Here is a 22084-nt window from a genome sequence, read left to right on the forward strand (position 1 = left end):
AGCCGAATAGAAAATAAACACGTGGAATGCCTGACAGAGACATGAGTCTTGTCTCATGATTTTTTAAAACTGAAAATGCAGCCGGAAACACACACAACCACGGAAGTCCTTGTGAAGAAACTGCCTTTGGCATCTAGGCTGGAGCAAATGAGCTCCAAAGACCCCCGCCCCTCACTCTTCCACCAGAACCCCCCATTCTTGCTGTATTTCCTAATTTTGTGAACCGAATTGCTAAGCTGTTTCTTAGAACAGTATGCAAAAGAAATAGCTACCCTCTGCTACTCTACAGACTCTTGCAATTTTTTCCCTCCTCCTGGACACAGGCCACTAGTAAGGGAAAGACTCAGGGGAAAAAAAGCAGAGCAGTGAAAGCAAAGAAACAATAGACAACGGTGGCTTTGACAAAGCCTTCCCTCGACCCTCTTTCTGCTCCTGCTGTGACTCTTGCTTTTAAGAGTAAGGGCGGCTGCCATCGGATGCAGGGACAATGCATGGAGGAATACAAGGCAGGGGGGAAAAAAGGAAATCAGGTGAATTCAGAGCTAAGATGGCAGGGCTCTCACCTTTTCTTGGTTTGCATGTGTGTGCGTGTGTTTGTGAATACTCTGGACGGAGACTTCCTGCCGAGAAGAAATAAAAAAGGGTGTCTGCATTGTTGGATGATTCTGAAGGCTTCTACATTTGTACATGCATTTTAGAACTATTTGCAGGGGTATACTTGTTGTCAGCCATCTCTCTCCCACCCCACCCCCATCCTCTTCTACGTCCTGTGGTCTCCATCGCACCTCTGTTAGTATGAAGACTTTCTGCCCATGTAAGTGCGAGTGTGCATTCCTTAGTGTTTGAATCAAGACCCATATCTGCATGCAATTCTAATCTGCGGAGTCCACAGTGGTTAGTAAGACTATCAATTAGTCAGCAATAGCAGAGACCCTCATTGCCTCTGAAGGAACAAAGGTAGAAAGACAAGCAAATACTCCAGTACCAGGATCTTGCTGGATCCCGGGAAATTGCTGGCTATGAATAACAGCATCTTTCCCTGTTTAACTCTCAAATCCATGTAACATGACAGGATATTAATGTATCCAGCTGCATAATTAGGCTCAGAGTGTCTAAAGGCATACATGTTTCTTTGACACAACTGGGAATAAAATGTATTAAGCTGAACTAAAAGGAAATACCTGATTACAAATAAGAGCTTATGACACATTTGATCCATGCTCCATTTCAATGAACTGCCACTAGAACTTAACTCTACGGTAGAGTTCTTTGTCCATTTCAGTGCCTTCTGTGAAATAAACCAATAAAGTAATGAGGAAAGGAGGAGAAGGAAGTATTCAGCCATGGAAAAGTATATAAGAAGACTAATTCTTCTCCACAATAGATGAAACTGTTCTGGTTTAAATTCAAATCTGGATTTTGTTTAATATTGGGTGGGTTTCTTTTGGAGCGTGTATATGTGTGTGTACATGTGTGTGGGTGAGTATATTTTTTCTATTTGCACATCTTGTGTATATCAGCTTATACTGGATGTATCCTGCTAACCATCTGAAACAATAGAAAGAATTCTTTTCTCTCATTTTGCAGAAACCTCAAAAAAAACTAATCTTTGTAAAGGCAAGGCTTTGCCTTTCAATTTTCAAGGCCATCAAAATATTGTTAACTTGAATATGTAAGAGGAAAGAGGGAGGAATAAGTAACTGTTGATCTTACTCGCTTTTGCACAGGGATCATTGCAAAGGGAGTGGTGTACTTTGTTTCTGGTGTGATCTGTGATTTTACTCTTCTTTTCTGGCCCATAAAAAGCTGCATTTCTTTCCGCAGCACTTGTTAGAATTGAAATTATTTTCCAGTAAGGTATGGGAGCTGTCATGAAGGTTAATATATTTTCCTAACTCTGTAAATAAGACACGATGTCTCACCTGAAGACATACATTTACAGCCACACTGTGACAGGGTCTCCAAGAATCCACCTGATTTCCCTGTGCTATGGATCTCTTCTCAGGACTATCACTCTAAAGAGTCATTTCTGTTTGCTTTCTTCCTGGACAAAATTATTTCAACAATCATGTTACCCCCTTGTAACCTGGGAGGCGACTGCAGAAGCTGAGAAATTTGGAGATAACATTCAAACAGAAAACCCCACTGAGCTGCAGGAACAGCATGAAGAATCTAGCAAGCTCTGGAAATGAGGAGAGGTGGTAGAAATCAGGAGAAAGCAGGTCCCCATCAAGATAGAGCACAGGTAGTGAGGGAGGCTCATGACCCACCCCCCAACACACACACACCACCACCCATCAAACCCTGTCACTTAAGACAGAAAAAAAAAAAAAAATCCTAACCATGTCGAGAGAGGGGAAGGGAAATGGTGCTAAATAGCTGGAGAGGTGACCCACCGTCCTGTTTGCTCCTTGGCTCTTGCCGAAGGGAGTAACAGCCACCGCAGTGACAACGGAGTTGAAATGTGCCAAGTGCAACCTCTGCCCCGTGCTCTCTGCCTCCCGAAAAGGCAAGAAAAGCGTGGCTGGGACAGAGCACAACAGAAGGAGCAGGCACCGTCAGCAAGTCACGGACTCCATCCGCACCGGCTGGTCTCTGAAAGCCCTGCGTCGGGGGTCCCGTTCACAGGCAGCGAAGCAGCAGAGACAATGGCAAATCAAAACCCTGGCAGGGCTGCTGGGATCATTTAATCTCTCACTCCAGCATCTAGACGGGGACAGCAAGGAACACAGGCGACAGCTCCTTCACACCGAGGCGCGAGCATATGCCTGCCTCTCTGAGGATATATTTTTAGACACAATATCGGGGTAAGGCAGTCTGTGCACTCAGCGGCAGTATTCACATCCGAACGTAGGAGCAGCCTCTTTCTCACTCTCAGAGGAGCTGAAGATCAGAGGAAGCAGCCCACATTTCTCACCAAGCCAAAGGTCAGTGAAGAGGACCCCGAACCGCAATCCATTGTCTCTGCACTCAGACCATGAAATACATTTTCAAGATGTGCTCCAGAACGAGGTCATGCCATGTGGCCATTTGCTCACTTCATATCTTTCCATGGATGCCTTATTCTACCATCCAAAAGTACAACCAGAAGCAGCATTTGCACCTTGAGAAATACCACATCTGAATGCCACAAACTAAGGATGAAAAAATATTTGGCAGGACGTGTATTATGAGTATAACATGTCCTAAACTTCAAAACTTCTCCAAACAACGTTTATTAAAAGCAAGCGACAAGACGAGTGATGTCTTCTGTCATGTCGACGTGCTTTGAATCTGAGTGTTCCTCCCGTTCACGTCAAGCTTCAAACATTTAAAATAATAAACAGGAGAGAAAAATAGCCCAGCTCATTAAAGCATAAGCAAGAAAGCAAGGAGACCAGCTCAGCCTTTGCAAACAAATCAGACATAATCTGATATGCTTTTGTTTGAGCCTGGGAATTTTTCGTACACATAGAGGATTAAAATATTTTAAAAGATTCCTTATTAAATATGTATGTGGACATATCTGTACATGTATAAAATTCCCAAGTTAATTTAAATTTATGGGAGAAATTCAAGGGATTGCAGGTCCAACAACCCCGAAAGAAAATAACCCTAAAAAACAATCTCTGACCACATAACCAATCTCTGAAGTTTCACACACCACAAAAATGAGATGGTTGCAATGGTGATGAATGAAAATAATGTTTCACAACCACAATATTCCAAATAAAAGTACTTAAAACAAAGAGCAAAATGTCCACTTCCTTATTTTTGAGTCAAAATTTGTTTCTGTCAGAATTGTTCTTTTTTTTTGTAAATGTCATATATGTGGTATCTATAAAAGGGAGGTACAAAATAGATTCTTGCCAACTCTACAAATAAGCAACCTGAGTGTTGGTTTTCCTTTAAGAGTAGAAACAGTTTATAATTTCACGTTGTAAATCTCACTAGGGCTGAGTGCTCTCACAAGGACTGACAAAGAAAGAAGAATTCACGTCAGACCAACAGGCCGCTTTCGGTCAGTTTCCTGCAGCGTTCTTCCAACAGATTTGGGCCAAAACAAACATAGAACCCTGAGCTGAACCATCCATCACATTTTCCCAGTCTTTCAATTAATGACACTGCAATCAGATCGATAGGATGTAATAAGAAAGGAGCTTTGTATTTCTATACCTATTAATTCGCTGAGTAACTCCAGCAGTAAAACGTGACTTGAAAGGAAAAACACTCAAGGAAAATGAATTCTCTTAGCATATTGAACAAGGACTCCCTGACCCAAAACTGAACACTGATGTTTCTACCTTCCAACCAGGGTTACTAGCATCCAAAATTAGTCTACTTGGTCAGAAGCAAGCTTAGTTTTTTTTCTAAAGAGTCTCTGAAGTATTCTCACAAGGCCACAGGTTGGTCTAGTTAAATTGGTTGTTTCAGAGAGTTTTAGAACAAACATCCTTGAAATGCAAGACAGAGACAGGGCAGCCATCACTCTCTGCTTCTTAGCCCAACCAAACTGCTAAATTTGTGGTCCTAGTTTTTGAGGGCATTCTGTAGAAAGGAATTAGACTTAGGGAGAGGGAGACAGGGAAAGAATGATGAGAATGCTAATGATGGTCGGCATTATTAATCCCAAATCACTGCCTTGGTTGGAAACAATGTGAACAGCACCAGACAGGAATAAAACATGGTGCCCGATCCTCTCTGTTTATCACCACAGACAGAGGACTCAAGTATGAGTTCTCTGTGGGAAGGAGGCAAAGAAAGCTTGTTCTAGGATGTTCTCCAGATTCACGTGCCTATCTACATCACAGGGCTAGCAGGGGTGAGCAGTGACTCCCTGAACTCAGGCGCGGAGAGTGAAACCATAGTTCCCAGGGCCTGGGGGTCAGGGAAATGGGAAGAGGTGAGTCAAAGGGTACAAACCTCTAGTTAATAAGACAAGTAAGTTCTGAGGATCTAATGTGCATTATGGTAACTATAGCCAACAGTACTGTACTGCATACTGGAAATTTGCTAAGAGAGTAGACCTAATTGGTCTTACAGACAAAAATGGTAAATATGTGGGGTGATGGATATGTTAATTAGCTTGACTGTGGTAACCACTTTATAATGTATGGATATATCAAATCATCACATTGAGCACCTTAAATACATACAATTTTTGTCAGTTATACTTCAATAAACCTGGGGGGGGGGGCAGGGGGCGGGGGGAAGAGAGCAGAAATCAGTGACTTCAGTCCTAAGAAGTAGACGCTACAGAATAAAGGTTACTATGGCATTGAATCAACCACTGGTGTAGTGAGAGGAGCATAGGCTTTGTTGCCAGACAAACCAGGGCTTGAATCTCATTTGTATTATAGTAAGCATCTCTGAACCTTGGGTTTGTATTGGTACAATAGAGATCCTACCACTTACCCCCAGGGCTGCTATGAAGTTGAACGAGATAATGTACCTAAAGCACATGGCACAGACTAGCTAACCCTTTCTCCTCCCAGTTCTCAGACTGCTGCATGTAAAACAGCAATAAAAATGTAAGCTTACTGGGGCTTCCCTGGTGGTCCTATGGTTATGAATCCACCTTGCCAGGCAGGGTGGGTTTGATCCCTGGTTGGGGAACCAAGATCCCACATAACACGGGGCAACTAAGCCCATGTGCCACAACTACCAAGCCCATACACTCTAGAGTCCATGCTCTCTGGAGCCCATATGCTACAATGAAAGATCCACATGATGTAATAAAGACCCAATGCAGCCAAATAAATAATCTACATGCTTAAAAATATACACATAAGCTTACTGTACAGATTAAATGAAATAATGTATATAGGACATTCTAGAAACTGTTCAGCATAACAGAAGGGTATTATTGTTATCATAAAATAACAACAATGCTTTTAAAAATAAACACATTATTTAGCATAAGACATAGAGGATGAGGAATATGGTCCAGCATCTCCTTGTGTGCACAATTATGTATTTCAAATCCACAGGGGAGATCTCAGCAGTTGCCTTCTACGGGAGAAGGTGTGTCATGAATGGTCATCACCAACCAGTCTTCCAGTACATCCTCTCTTCGTTGCAGATGGCAATGTTAGAGGGTGGAAAATAGGATTTTTAAATTCCCAGGTGAAATTATAAGAAATCATCTACCAAAGTGTCAGAGACACCTCTGCTAAGACTTAAGACTATCACAACTCAGGGTCCCCTGTGTTTGTAATAAAACAAAAAGGGACCTAGTCGTTCATTCAAGAAACACTTGTATGTCAGTAAAATATCCATAAAGGGTAGAACAGGTAGGAGGGCTAGTAAACAGTGTTTGCCCTCAGAGAGCTTAGAGTCTAGAAAAGGAAACATTTAAATCATAAAATGAAAAGAATTACAAGGCATTGAGTGAGAAAAATACTACAGGTCTCGGAGTAAAATTTTGTGGTAATGGTATTTGACATCTGAAATATTAGAACTATTTTTAAAGGACCCTTTTTATTACTTTGTCATAATTCTTAACTAATGAAACAATATGATAGATGAGAGAGATTAAAATGCTGCAAAATAACAGGCTTTATGAAGACATCAAGTTCATCATTTAGGCACGGTTTTGGATAGGAAACATTGGGAGGCATACAGAAACCAAAATGTACTAATTCCATAGCTGCAGTTAACTGCAGAGGGTGTCTGCTGATTTTTGGAACAAAAACAATAGAAGCTATCATGCATATATCACTTACACTGCCAAGATAAGTGCTTTACGTGTCATAATAATCCACTTAAGCCTCCCAGCATCCCTTTGAGGTACATTCATTCCGTTGTTATCATCACTCCTTACAGATGAATAAACTAGAACACAGAGAGGACAAGTGACCCGCCCAAGATCACACAGCTAGCACAAAGCAGAATCAAGTTGCACACCCAACCAACTGCACGTCTGAGCCCACACTCTTGACCACTACAGTCAATCACCTCTCATCCTTTTCCCCCCTTAGATCCTCATCAATTCTGATTTTCAGTACAAAGTGGGACCAAGTGGACAACAAGTTAAATCAGCCATGGGTAAACCCTGAGAGAAAAAAAAAAGAGATGGCATCTACATAGTCAAGTAAAACCTACAGCCCAAACCAAAACATTAACAGTGTGAAGCTGCTACAAAGCCAGTCTTCTGTTTATCCTCTAGTTTGGTTCCCAAGTTTATTCATCCACAATTTCAAGTATTATCACTGAGCATGACTCTACCAGACAGAGTGGGTCCCCAGCCCAACAGAGCTTACAGGCTGGTATAAGAGCACTGTCACAACAATGACAATACACGGAGATGAGGGCTTTGTTAGAAAATCTAGAACTGAAAAGCCGGATACTTGCTTTGCATCTAGGACAGCTCTTAGGAGAGCAGGTTTGTGAGATTCGGTATGTCTGGATCCAGAAATTTCTCAGAGAAGTATTTTCATCTGGTTTAATGCTAACCACAATCACTCTTTTTAATTTCTATCTGTATTTTTTCTGGCCCTGTGTGATACATGCTGATGTAAGCTGCTCACCAGGACCCCCTTTCAACTGCCCTGGAGACATATATCCCCTGTGTGCAAACAACCTGCTCCAGCCCAGATCCTACAAGGAAGGAAAGGAAGACATCTTCCTGTCTTCCTCTCTTGCCTCAACTTGAACAGAGGCTCAAAAAAATTTTTTTTCAAGTAAGGCAGGGACACACATTTTAATGATGTTTATTACTTTTCCTGATCATAACAGTAACACAGAACACAGTCACTATCAAAATTTTAGAAAAAAATAAAAATTTAAAGATGACAATTAAAATTATCCATGATAATAGTAATTAAAGATAATCACTTCTGATATTTTACTAGAGTTCCCTCTAATCTTTTATGTATTTATGTAGGTGTTTATGTATTAATATTTGGCTTTTTTTTTATAGCACTTGGATCAAAATGTAAATAATTTTGCCTCTGACGCTCTTAGTTTAACACCACATTAGAAGCACTTTTGGTGCTTAAATATCCTTCAAAAACATAAAAATACTATGTAATATTCTATTCTACGGGATATGCTATTTAACTACTTTCCCAATATTAGGCATTTAGATGTATTTAGGATTTGTATTATATAAAAGGGTGTAAAAACCATCTTATTATGTAACTATGTGGCTACTTTTCTTAGTACAGATTAGGAGTAGGGTTATTTGATCAAAGTGTTTTTATTATGTCTTGCTCAATTGCTTTTTAGAAAGCTTCTGACAATTTACATATTTAACTACTGGAGAAAATTATTTCTCCATAATCTCACCAGTCTTTAGTTTTATTTATTTTAGTATCTACTTTTTAGTAGTGCTGTTTAATTTGTATTTATTTGAATTCTAGTGAGACTGGACTGATATTTTAAGAATTTATTCATCACTTATTTTTTTATTAATTACCTGTTTATCTTTTTTCATTTCCTTACTGTGTCACTATTGTTTTTCCTACTGATTTGCATGATTCACAATATATATGTATATCTTATAGACACATAGATATACATATATAGCTTTTGTCAACTATTGGAAATATATTTTCTAAGACATTTATGAATTTTTGGTTTGCAGAACTTTTATATTCTATATGCAAATTTATTGATATCTTCCCTTGTGATATCATCAGATGTTTTTATATTTTGAAGCACCTTTCATTCAAAATTATTCACCTATATTGTCTTCAAGTTATTTTACATGAAACATCTTTGCATGTAATATTACTAAGCTTCACTTGGTGCATTTTGTGAGATAAGGATATAACAGGAAGGTTTTCTTTTCTCTTCAATTGGTGATTTCTCTACCTTTCATCCCGATCTCCATTGATATTTTACGTATAATAAAATATACATATTCAAACTTGTTTCAGGACCACCTATTTCACTCAGATGTTTATATTTAAATTCTTTCTAATGTATGAAACTATCAAAGCATTTTCTATTTCATCATCTCGGGAAAGAGTTCTGCCATCAGAGAGACAAAAATATCCTATTATTAAGGATTGGGCCAATCACTTTGCTGATGTTAGGTGATAAGATTGCTGCTAAAACCAGCTGGGTCTCTGGATGAGCCTTGATGACCAAAGAGCTGAAATTGAATTCAGAGGAGTTGAGATTAAGGCAGAAGATTCCACCTTATGGTAACAGGGGAAGGCAAGAGTCACAGGGGTTAATCAAATAAAAATCTGCAGGAGAAAGTCAAGACCCAGGTACTGACAAGAGCACTTAGAAATTAAAGTTTGAAGAGATCAGCCAAGTTTGAGCTCATCCTTATAGACCCAGATGAAGAGGGGAGCCAGAACATCTTGAAGGGAAGATAGACCCTGCAAGGGGATGGGAGTGGGGAGGGGATTCAGCTCATCTCCTGAGCAAACATAAGAATAACGCAAGGTTCTTGGTCAGAACCAAGAAGCGCAAGTTCATTTGGGCATCTAGTTTGCAGAAACTTAACTACTGTGTGTGGGGGCATGTGTGTGCATGTGTGTGTGTGTGTGTCACTCAGTCGTGTCCAATTCTTTGTGACCCTGTGGACTATAGCCCACCAAGCTCCTCTGTCCATGGAATTCTCCAGGCAAGAATATTGGAGTGGGTAGCCAGTCCCTTCTCCAGGGGATCTTCACGACCCAGGGACCAAACCCAGGTCTCCTGCATTGCAGGTAGATTCTTTACCATCTGAGCCACCAGGAAAGCCAGCTACAGTTTAGATTTCCCCAAAGAAATATGTGATGAATTAGTTAAATAGAACTGTGCTGGGTCATTTAAATTTCCTTACTTTTCACTGGTACAGAGTCTGGTCCAAAATTAAAGAGAGGGATACCCACCCCAGGTCACCTTGTCCCTTTGCAGTGCCCACATAAGTTCAGGTGGGAAGGATGAAAACTTAAACAGCTCATTTACCAGTGGTGTGCTAGTGTTGGAAACATGGAGGGTTCCAACCAGGGAAAACAGGTCAATTGACAATGCAGGGTCGTCAAAAGAAAGAATGCTTCCTCTTTTTAAGGTAGAGGGGGAAAGAAGGCTATCGCATATGGTAGAAAAATTTGTCGGCTTTCTGCTGCTATTGCCTGTACACAATTAACTAGTCCTTCCATGCTACCACATGGAATGGCCCACACGTAACATTTCTGGGACCGTGTAGGGATCACGGTGCAGTGGCTGGAAACATGGCCTTTAGAGGAAAGCCAACGCTTGAGGCTAACTGTGCCAATAACTAGCTGTGTCATCTTGGGTAAGTTCCCTAACCTCTCTGAGCGTCAGTGCCTTCACCGGTAGCATGGGCAGAGCAGCTGTATTCACCCCATAGGGTGGTTATAACAATAAATAAGAAAACACATTTGGACGATATATGTGGATCTGTTACATGGGGAGCATTAGAATATTAACCTATGTTAGGAGACAGGAAAGGGAATGCAAGGTGGAAGATTGAATCTGGGCTCAAACACCAACTCTATTGTTTGTTCTTTTTTAAATTATTTATTTATTTTTATTTTTACTTTTGGCTGTGCTGAGTCTTTGTTACTGCACAGGCTTTCTCCAATTGCAGCAAGAGGAGGCTTCTATCCAGGTGTGGTGCACAGGCTTCTCATTGTGGTGGCTTCTCTCTCGTTATGAGCATAGCTGTGTGGTGTGTGGGCTCAGTAGTTGTGGCATATGGCTTAGTCACTTGCAGCATGTGGAATTTTCCTGGACCAGGGGTCGAACCTGTGTCCCCTGCATCGCAGGGCGTATTCTTAACCACTGGACCGCCAGGGAAGCCCCCTCTGTTGTTTGTTCTGATGCCTCCCCCTCGCCCCTCCTCTACCAAATGGGTATTTGATTACATCTTTACTTACTCCAAGTGCTTAGTCACTCAGTTGTGTATAACTCTTTGTGACCCCATGGACTGTAGCCCACCAGGCTCCTCCGTCCATGAGATTCTCCAGGCAAGAATGCTGGAGTGGGTTGCCATGCCCTCCTCCAGGGGATCTTCCCAACCCAACGATCAAACCCAGGTCTCCCGCATTGCAGGCAGATTCTTTACCAGCTGAGCCACCAGAGAAGTTCAAGAATACTGGAGTGGGCAGCCTATCCCTTCTCCAGGGGATCTTCCCAACCCAGGAATCAAACTGGGGTCTCCTCCATGGCAAGTGTATTCTTTCCCAGCTGAGCAACCAGGGAAGCTATCTACTCCATAGGGTTGTTTTGAAGATTCAATGAAATGATATACATACAAACTTAAACAGTTGTGCCTATCTATAAAAAATTGGCCGTTATTGTTATTGTTTTAAGTACTCAGAATGCATGGCAGAATTCCCCAGGTCAAAAGTCAGTAAGAAACTGAAAACATAAAAGGAAATTTCTTTCCCTCTGGAAATATAAAGATTAAAGGTAAAAGACAAAGAAGTTGGCAGAGGAAGTGATGTTTGGATGACATCACTCACTCAATGGAGATGAGTCTGAGCAAACTCCAGGAGATAGTAAAGGACAGGGGAGCCTAGTGTGCTGCAGTGCATGAGGTCACAAAAGAGTCAGACACGACTTAAATGAAAATCAACAACCAACCTGATTTTCTGAGCTGATTGCCCCATTGTTAATGGAAAATCTGCACTGCAATAAAATGGATTCTAGTGGCAACACTAGAGTATCCAGCCTGTAGTCACAGAAAGGGTAACACCTCTAAAGCAGCTGGGATGGCAGTTCCAAGGGTCTGCTGAGTTAATTCAGAGGGCACAAGGATGACATTTCTCTAGACTGCCACAGCAGGCTTCTTTCTCAACTGCTTTATTTGAGGCCCTGTGGGCGATTTCAGAGCTAGCAGCCAGTAAACCTCCTTGCCTGTGATAGTCATCCCAAGGTCTCCTAATTCCCAGGATCATACATCTCTACCCACTCATGCCTTTATTTTTAAATTCATTCCTCCAACCATCAAACATTTATTTCTGCACCAAGGCTAGGGGCTGAAGCGTATAGTAGTGAACAAGACACACTATGCTCCCGACTCATGGATCTTTCCTCCTAATGGGAGACTCAAAAGCTTATCTGGTAACCACACAGGTAAATACATTATCACAAATCATGACTGGAGTAGCACAGTTGAGAAGAGGAGAGAGAGTATGTGGATTTAGGCACAGTCTCCCTGAGGAAGTGTAACTGAAGCTGACATCATGATATAAAAGATACAACACCAGCTTAGAGTATAAAATTTTCATGAACATTGGCTGGAAGGAAGCAGTCCATGAGGCTGATGAAATTTCCAATACTGACCTTTGGAAACTATACTGTAAACAATGGGTCCCATGCTCTGAAGTGCAAAAACCCTATCTTAGTTTACCAGTCCTTCGTTGGAGGGAATAAAGGTAGAAAGAAACATCATTCTAGTATTGCCCACCAGTAGGGAAGAAGAGCAAGGTGGGCATTCATTGAGCTTTGTCCATGGAACCAAGTCCTCCTATGGCACCTAAGCTGCATCTCATAGACAGGGCCCTGTTTGGAGAAGAGCCAGCACAAAGCTCTTCCAATGTGAGTAACAAAAGTCTTGGTGGTGGGTGCAGGATGGAGAATATGGGTTATAAGGTTGATGGGATGATCCCTACATCTTGCATAGGATCAGTCACTAAGGAAGAAAGAAATGGAATCCTAAATTCCTATACAGTCTATACAAAAGGTCAGATGTTTCTCCCAAACCCTCACTTTCTATCAACTGAAATCCATTCCTCAAAATCAAGACTGGCCTTGTTCCATGACGTTTTCCTCTTTCCCACAGCCTGTGGCATCACCCTGCTCCACCCGCCACCCCAGGATCCTACTTCCACTGCACTGGGCTGCACTGTTCTCTAGACATTTCATGAATTATTTTCTTGCCTCTGCAATGTGATATACTCCTCAAGGACTAGAGCTTTTCCTTTATTTCTTTTGTATTCCCCACAGCACTGCATTTAGCACTGTGCCCACTCTAGGCACTTAATGTATCAATACCTGTTGGATAAATGAATTATTTAATTAATCCACATATCTATAAGATTCAGTAGGTTAAAGAAAAAGAAAAGGAAGTGTTCTGAGAACACTTAACAACATGGAGCCATTCTTTTCTAGGTAGGGCTGAGTAGTCATTTCAGAAGTATGTTTAATACTGTATATTAGTTCTTATTTAAAGGAAGAACATAGGGTACGATAGTGGAGATTTTCATCTGTGGCTTCCCCCAAATCTCTCTGCAATGCAGGAGATGCAGGTTTGATCTCTGGGTCAGGAAGATCCCCAGGAGAAGGAAATGGCAACCCACTCCAGTAGTCTTTCCTGGGAAATCCCACAGACAGAGGAGTCTGGTAGGCTACAGTCCATGGGGTCACAGAAGAGTTGGACACAGCTTAACAGCTAAACAAAAGCAGCAAGATGGGCAGCTGAAGCACTTCTCAGCTAGTGACATGTGATGGACAAGAAAGACCTCACAAAGTCCTTTCCATGTACAATTCTGATTCTATAGATTCTGATTTGTTACCATCTTAACCCAAAGGGTCCATGATGTGAGTATGAGCCAGTCCTTAGAACAACAGTCCCTGAACCATCTTATTTGAAAGATACCCTGCATACATCAGATCCTCTGGTACGTCAGATAGCTCTGGGATGGAAGACCATCACCTCCACCACCACAACTAGTGTGTTAACTTAACTACCACCACCATCATAACTACCACCATCTCAAGCACCACCTCCACTATAACTACTACCACCATAACTACCACCATCTCAAGCACCACCTCCACTATAATTACCACCACCACCATAACTACCACCATCTCAAGCACCACCTCCACTATAACCACCATCACCATAACTACCACCATCTCAAGCACCACCTCCACTATAACTACTACCACCATAACTACCACCATCTCAAGCACCACCTCCACTATAATTACCACCACCATCATAACTACCACCATCTCAAGCACCACCTCCACTATAACCACCACCACCATAACTACCACCATCTCAAGCACCACCTCCACTATAACTACTACCACCATAACTACCACCATCTCAAGCACCACCTCCACTATAACTACCACCACCACCATAACTACCCCCATCTCAAGCACCACCTCCACTATAACTACCACCACCACCATAACTACCCCCATCTCAAGCACCACCTCCACTATAATTACCACCACCACCATAACTACCACCATCTCAAGCACCATCTCCACTATAACTACCACCACCATAACTACCACCATCTCTACCACCATCTCCACCATAACTACCACCACCACCATCACTACTTCTGCCATAACCACCACCATCTCCATCAATGCCACCACCACTGTCAAATTGAAGCATGTTCTCAGAGGACCTCAGAAGGCAACCACTGTTTTCCATTCACTACTGCTAGACTGACAAGGAGAAGAAGAGATTGTTGCCTTAAAATGCTTGTTTAAAAACAAAATGAGGAAAATTTAGGCCAGAGTGCAACACTGTTTTACTCTCTTCATGTCTTCACGGATCCTGCATGTGGTAATCTTTTTTTAAAGAAGGGCTTGGAGTGATTTTGCTGTGGTTTTACCATTATAATCAATCAAGAGTCTCAGTTCTGGTTCTCCATTAGGATTAAAGGGCTCCTTTCTACTTACTGCTAACAAACTTTAATAAGAAACATAGGAACATATGTTCCCATGCAACATATTGGGCTTCCCTGATAGCTCAGCTGATAAAGAATCTGCCTGCAGTGCAGGAGACTCCAGTTCAATTTCTGGGTCAGGAAGATCCCCGGGAGAAGAGATAGGCTACCCACTCAAGTATACTTGGGCTTCCCTCGTGGTTCAGATGGTAAAGAATCTGCCTGCAATGTGGGAGACCTGGGTTTGATCCCTGGTTTGGGAAGATCCCCTGAAGAAGGGAAAGGCTACCCACTCCGGTATTCTGGCCTGGAGAATTCCATGGACTATACAGTCCATGGGGTTGCAAAGAGTTAGACACGACTGAGGGACTTTCACTTCACTTCACAGGAACATAAAGTTTGCCTCTCTGAAGATACCAAGAGCCTATCAAACCTGATGTCACTGCTCTGAAGACACTGAAACAGAAGTCCAGGCCCTGCCCCGGCAGCCGGTCACCTCACGGGGCCCAGGAGCAGCAGAGCCACAAGACAGGCTGCTCGGAGCCTGCTCGGTGCACACAGCATCCGGCACTCCCAAGACTTGAGCCTCAGCACAAAGGGCTGGTTTGCTCTCACCCAGCAGCACCGCGTGCCTTCTCACAGACCTCGGTCACACTCCGTGACCTCCTCGGCTGGTGTATTCTTTGTTGCCTCCTCTCGCTGTAAAATGACTCAGCCGGCACAGCATGGAAGCCCCACCAAGTTTTCATTTTAAATGTTGCCTCTCTCGAGAGTCCTGGATGAGTTTTCTGGTAGGCAGTGAGATGCTTTCAAGTCAGCAGAAGGCACCATTTTCATACATCACATCACCTATAGGCAGCAAAAACGACACACAGCCTTTCCATCAAGAAACTGCACTGCAAGTCCCAAGATGGTTTGGAATTATTTGGACTTTTCTTGTCCCTCTTAAGTCCCACAAACCTAAAACCCCAGTCAGAGCCCAAGGAAATCAATTCACTGATGAAGGAAGAAAATTTTTCAGAGACAGATTCTATCACCCACCCACCCCCCACCCCCCACCCAGTAGAAACTGCAGCATAAATCACCAGTAATGGTATGAAGAGGTGGTGAAATGCTCTGTGAACTTCTTAATCCATTATGCATTCAGCCTGGAATAATGACCCCTCATTTATTTTAGCTACATCACTCTTCAATGGGGATGCCCTTAATCTCACTAGGAACATTTCATAATACTTTTCTGTTGTTCATCTTGCTTGCCTTTAAGCTAGTGAATCTGACTTATTCTCTATCTGTTGAGTAATCAACTCAAACATTTCCCCCAGCGCAACCCTCTGCCCCACCTTGCATTTTTCACCTCTTCCTACCATCTCAGCCTTATCCCTCTCGCTCATTCAGCGATCTTTAATTTCTCCTCTGCCCGTCCGTCCGGTTGCTTATGTTTGGGGGCAGACAATAGAGGTGATATAGGCCATTATTCATGAGTAGCTTCAAGAGTAACGTGAGAAATGCCTCATCTCCTGACCCCTCTTAGCATAAGAATTGCTGATAAAACTCTGGGCTGAAAAAGAGAAGCTCTTCGGAGAAAAATATCCAGAGAGCTACCCATTCTGGAATAGCTTTCTGGAGAAAGGAACTTGGGGAATGGGGGTTAATTTCTATATGTATATGTGTGTGTGTGTGTGTGTGTATAAAACATGCTTCACACAATAAAAGAATATTGACCATAATTAAGATGGCCCATTTTCCATTTTCCACCATCCCTAACAGCATCTGCGAATGGAGACACACATTCAAGAATAACTCGACAGCATAATGGTCACCAACAGTTTAAAGGGTTCATGTCCAGTCCTCATAAACTATGGGTCTTTCCCATGTAACCCAGTGGACTCTTCTGCTTTTTCTCTCCTCGTTTTTATTTGATTCAGTCTCAGAAGAGCAGTGAGATGGCAGAGGTGAGCAGTGGGGAGGAGGGAGCCTCAATCACCTCCTGGCTGTCTCATCACTTCCTGGTCACTCTGAGAAACATGCAGCCCCAGTGAAGTGCCTGGACCTCTGCTTCTTAGCAGAGCTTCATTCAACAATCTCATTCATGGGGTGAAACTCCCTGGTCTCTGCAGACACAGGGAACACAAAACAACTTCTCACTCCCATGCTCCCATTCTCCCTGGGCCGTCTCTGCCATAGCTGAAGCCACAAGTCCTTCACACTTTGCTGATACTGCTCACTCACAATCCCTTTGTCATTCTAGGATTCTCTCCAGAACTCCAGGCACATACTTTCAAAGTCCCCCAAGACTTCTTTCAAAGACCTCCAGGAAACTAAAACTCAACATCACTTAAAAAGAACTATTAATATCACCAGTGAGTGTCCTTTTCTCCCGCGCTAATACATGACATCTTATGGCTTCTGCCAACAATGGCCAACCATCCACTCTATCACCCAAGCCAGAAACCTGGGAGTCAGTTCTACTTCATTCCTCTAACTTCTTCTCCACTCCCAATAAACAATCCTCCCAAATATCTCCAAAATAGCTCATCAACCTAGAGGCAATTTTCCAAGGCTGCAGTCTGATTCTGTATCCAAAGTCTCTCTTACCTAAAAGGTAGTAGTAAAGAAAGAAAGAAAGAAAGAATTTGACTTCCCAAACAGATTTTTCAAGGGGCAATGTGGGGTTTGCACAAGTAGTACCTGAAATCGTTTCAAGTCCAGCACTTTGCACACAGTAACCTAGTCACCAATGAAGTCTAAATTCCACGATGTGTCAGAACCATAGCAATCCTGATTGTAACTGGCTCAGCGGTAAAGAATCTACCTACAAGGCAGGAAACACGGGTTCAATCCTTGGGTGGAGAGGATGCCCTGGAGAAGAAAATTTGGCAACTCACTCCAGTATTCTTGCCTGCGAAATCCCATGGACAGCGGAGCCTGGCAGGCTAATCCATGGAGTCACAAAAGAGTCAGACAAGACTTAGTGTCTAAACAACAACAAACAAGTCTCCTAAGGTACTTCCCAACATGGCTCAGAATTGTGCAATTCATATCTAGACCAAATAAAATAATTTTATTAAAAAGTAAACCTGCTTCCAGTAACTGCACTCTCCAATTCTCCCCCACATAAACACCGGAATACTCTTAAAATAAGAGAACATGCCATTTTCCAGCGGTTCAAGATCATGAAATGTTACTCTGTTGCCTTCAAGATAAATGTCCATCCCCTTACGCCCCTTTGCCACATGAGTCCTACCCTCTTCCTCAGACTCCATTTCTGTCAACCCCTCAGGCTCTTGCTGGGCTTCAGGCACACAGAGGTACTTGCATTCCTGGGTGTGCCATGTTCTCTCACGCTGTTTCCTCTGTAACACCATTCCCACTATTTGTAATGCTCTTCCTTCCTCCAGCGTTTTGTATAGCAAATACCACCTCATCACTCAGAACTCTCAGCTCAAATATAACTTTGCCAAATTCCCCCTAGCACCTGGGTGCTTCCTTCTTTATTCACACCAAGGCATCTTGCACCTGCTATCATTATTGGCTTACAATAACATTTTTTGGGGACTTCCCAGGTGGTCTAGAGGTTGAGACTTCACCTTCCAAGGCAGGGGGTGTGGGCTTGATCCCTGGTCGGGGAACTAAGATCCCACATACCCCACAGCCAAAAAACAGAACATAAACAGCAGAAGCAATAATGTAACAAATTCAATAAAGACTTTAAAAATGGTCCACATTTTAAAAAATGTTTTTAAAAATAAAATAACCTTTGTTAAAAGCCTGGCTCACTGTTTTTAACATTTCTATCTCACAGGATACATGTGAGTTCTCTGCACACACAGACAAGGCCATGCTTATATTTGAGCCTCCACAGTGCCTAAAACACAGTAGGTGACTGTAAGACATATTGAGTGGGTCCACCGAGTACCCACAGACCCAAGATCAAAGTCAACAGTCCATTGTTTGCCCAGAAGAAATTTTCCTTCTAGTTTCTCTCCCAGACCTTGAAAAACAGGAGACTGTAGGAGTAAGAGCACTTCTCTCTGAGTTGAGCACTGAGGTTCCAGACTAGCTCTGTCAGCAGGAACATGTAGATCTGGAGGAAGCCACCAAAAAATAGCTGGCACATGCTCAACACTGATTACGCCGGTGGACTCCCTGCTCACCACGTTATGTGCATCAACTTATTTCTTCCCCATGGCCTGTTGAGGAGATAGACACCAATATTCCGCACATTTTTCAGATAAAGCTAAATAACTCAAACCTATGCTTGATGCTGCCTCCATTCATCTGGGTTACTGAGAGAGAAAATGAGACACAGTGCACAGTGGATAATGGGGCTTTATAAACCACTGAGAGCCACACAAACTTAGGACAAGTAGAGAAAGCATGAAGGTTGTCTAAGTGTAATTGATGCTTTGTGATTACAGTGAAAAATAAGAAATAAAGATCCTACAAGATGAAGATCCAACTCATACTCCTGAATTAAGGAAGACTGAGTAGAAGCGGACCCCCAGATCAGAGAATTATAAAAACACAGACTGAGGAATGCAATGTGTCCAGCCCCTTCTCATTTTGCAAGAAAGGAAAATGAACATCCAAAGTTGCAGAAAACCATATGCAAAACCATACGCGATCAATGCAGTTCCCTTTCCTATCCATACATACTTGGACATTGTAGATAGGCCAGGATCCTGAGTTGATACTATGCTATTTTTTGACCCACCTTATAGAAAGAGAATATGAAAGTGGGAGGATAAGACCAGTGAATCTGAGTATTCCCTTAACAGAGCACCTGAGTATTTCAGTTGTTGTTTAGTCACTAAGTCATATCCAACTCTTTGCAACCCCATGGACAGTAGCCTGCCAGGCTCCTCTGTGCACGGGACTTCCCAGGCAAGAACACTGCAGTGCTTCAGAACTGCCATTACACTCTCAACATGCTCCTGACATCTCTTCTCCTCATAGGCAATTTTAATAACCAGGTCTGCTTTACGAGGTATCCAACAGTCCACATTCAACAGAGGCAACATACAAAAATCAGAAACAACATGTGTCCACAAAACTGAGCTTAATAAGAAGAATTATTTACTGACTCCTTGGTAACTGAACAAACTACTCTTCTGAGCTTCGGTTTTCTTACTTATAAAGTGAACAAAATGATGCTTTATCATTGAGGAAATAAAATCATAGCCACAGTGTTCAATAAATGTTGGCTTCTCTTCTATTCATTACAGGCTGCTGATATAAGACTTGGCCAATTTGCCAACTCACAATATAACTTTACTTCTCTACTTTTAAGAAGTGAAAATGTTTGTCTGGTATAACTACACCTAACTACAGATATATCAAAGACACAAACCATGTTTCTCCTCCCTCCAATCACAAGTATCAATGCTTCATCTAGGCAACTTGAATGTGCTTGGCACATCCTTATTTTATTTTACTTTATTTTAATAGTAACAGATATTAATTTACTTTCCTCAGATTACAACAGGTCAAAATATTGATATGGAAATAGAAGGGAATGGAAGACCTACATAATTAATAAGATATATCTCATTGATACATACTAAAATCTATAGGCTGAAAACAGAAAATAAGCACATGTTTATTGAATGATGGACTTGGTGTGTGTTTACTGATGGTAAGTTCACCTGCAAAACTCTTCAGAAGTGTAGGGAGGATGATCAAATGTGATAAACAGTAATTAACATTGGTTTAATACGCTTTGATGCCAGATTCTACGAAACATAGTAAGTAAGAGTTTGGATCTGCAATCAGATCAACATGGGTTCAAATTTCACCCCATTAAATATTTGGACAAGTCTCTTCTCTTTAGATACAGAATTTCCTTATCTGTAGACTGGGCAGAAGGTGGCACCTGCCTTAAAGATATATGAGAATTACATTAAGGTTTGACAGAAAACAACAAAATTCTCTAAAGCAATTATCCTTCAATAAAAAATAAATTTAAAAAAGGTATATGACAATTACATAATCAATATATAAAGCCATTAGCACCAGGCCTGACTTTAGATCACTGTTCAGTAGAGAAGAAAAATGTCAAAGGAAGAGATATAAACTTTATTCTGTTCAAAGAGTTGTGGTTTTGTCATCCTGTAGCTGCACTACCTTGATAGCTGGTGTATAGAACTATATTGCTTTGCATGGGAGTTTCTCAAGAAGTTGACTTGTCCACATGTCCTACATTTGTCAATTGATAGCATATGTCTGGGAAACTCCCAAGTCTCAGTCTCTTTTTTTAATTAAGAAGCCTTTAAAACACCTCCTAAGGACTCCGCACTCCCTGAAACATTACTGGAATCACCAAAGGAAGAATGACAGCTTGTCCCAATCATGCCTTAGCAAAAGAGGTTCTGAAGACTTCACCATGTATCCAAGGTGCCGTTAATGCACTTTCCTTTTGTATCCATACATATCTAGACAATGTCCTCTGTTTTCTTATCTGAAGCAACTATAGATTTGTAAATACTACACTCAAGTAGGCATTAGATCTGGAGCTCCAATTTTGGCCCTCTGCTCACTTTTGGTATAGAGCCTCATTTTCCCCATATGAAAATGAATATATCACCCAGACAATGGAATATCATTCAGTGCTAAAAAGAAGGGAGCTATAGGGCTTCCCTGGTGGCTCAGCAGTAACGAATTTGCCTGCCAATGCAGGAGACACACGTAAGATCCCTGATTCAGGAAGAGCTCATGTGCTGTGGAGCAAGTGAGCCCGTGCCCCACAAGTATTGAACCTGCTCTCTAGAGCCCAGAACAGCAAATACTGAAGCCCCCATGCCCTAGAGCCTGTGCTCCACAACAAGAGAAGCCACTGCAATGAGAAGCCCATGCACCACAACGAGAGAAAGCCTGAGCTGCAATGAAGACCCCAAACAGCCAAAATAAATAAATAAATAATTTTTAAAAAGAAAGGAGCTATTAAGCCATGAAAAAAACATGGAAGAAACTTCAGTGTACATTTCTATGTGAAAGAAGCCAATATAAAAAAAGGCTTCATACTATAGGATTCCACTTACATGACATCCTGAAAAAGGCAAAACTATGGAGAAAGTAAAAAGATCAGTGGTTGCCAGGAGCTGTAGTGGGGGGTTGGGAAGGGATGAATAGGTGGAACACAGAGAATATTTAGGGCAGTGAAAATACCCTGTATGATACTATAGTGGTGGACACATGTCATCACACATTTGTCCAAACCCAAAGAATTTACAACACCAAGAGTAAACGTTAAGGTAAACTATAGACTCTGGTATGTCCATGTAGGCTCACCAATTGTAAGAAATGCCCCACTCTGGTGGAGAATGTTGATAGTGGGAGAGATTGTGTTTGGCGAGGAGAGGATGGATACAGGAACTCTGTATATTGTGCTCAGTTTTGTTGTAAATAAAAAAGTGCTCTAAAAAATAGTCTCTTTCTTAATGGGTGTAATATTATTACACAGGACTGTTATGAAAAAGATAAAAGAAGATAAAGCACGT

At 41.9% G+C, this 22084-nt stretch overlaps 1 protein-coding gene across 11 annotated transcripts in view; it reads right to left on the bottom strand.

The window, feature by feature from the left end:
• Nucleotides 1-22084, bottom strand: part of LOC122693665 — a 365374-nt gene that overhangs the window by 225269 nt on the left and 118021 nt on the right. Inside the window, exon 1 of one of the 11 annotated variants that reach the window (XR_006340970.1) lies at nucleotides 2397-3133. The exons of the other annotated variants lie outside the window; for them this stretch is intronic. The gene's annotated coding sequence lies outside the window, so the exon portion shown is untranslated. Of the gene's footprint in view, nucleotides 1-2396; nucleotides 3134-22084 lie in introns of those variants that run through there. 11 annotated transcript variants of the gene reach the window in all.

This window comes from Cervus elaphus, chromosome 1 (assembly GCF_910594005.1).
Source record: "Cervus elaphus chromosome 1, mCerEla1.1, whole genome shotgun sequence".
NCBI classification, from domain to species: Eukaryota; Metazoa; Chordata; class Mammalia; order Artiodactyla; family Cervidae; genus Cervus; species Cervus elaphus.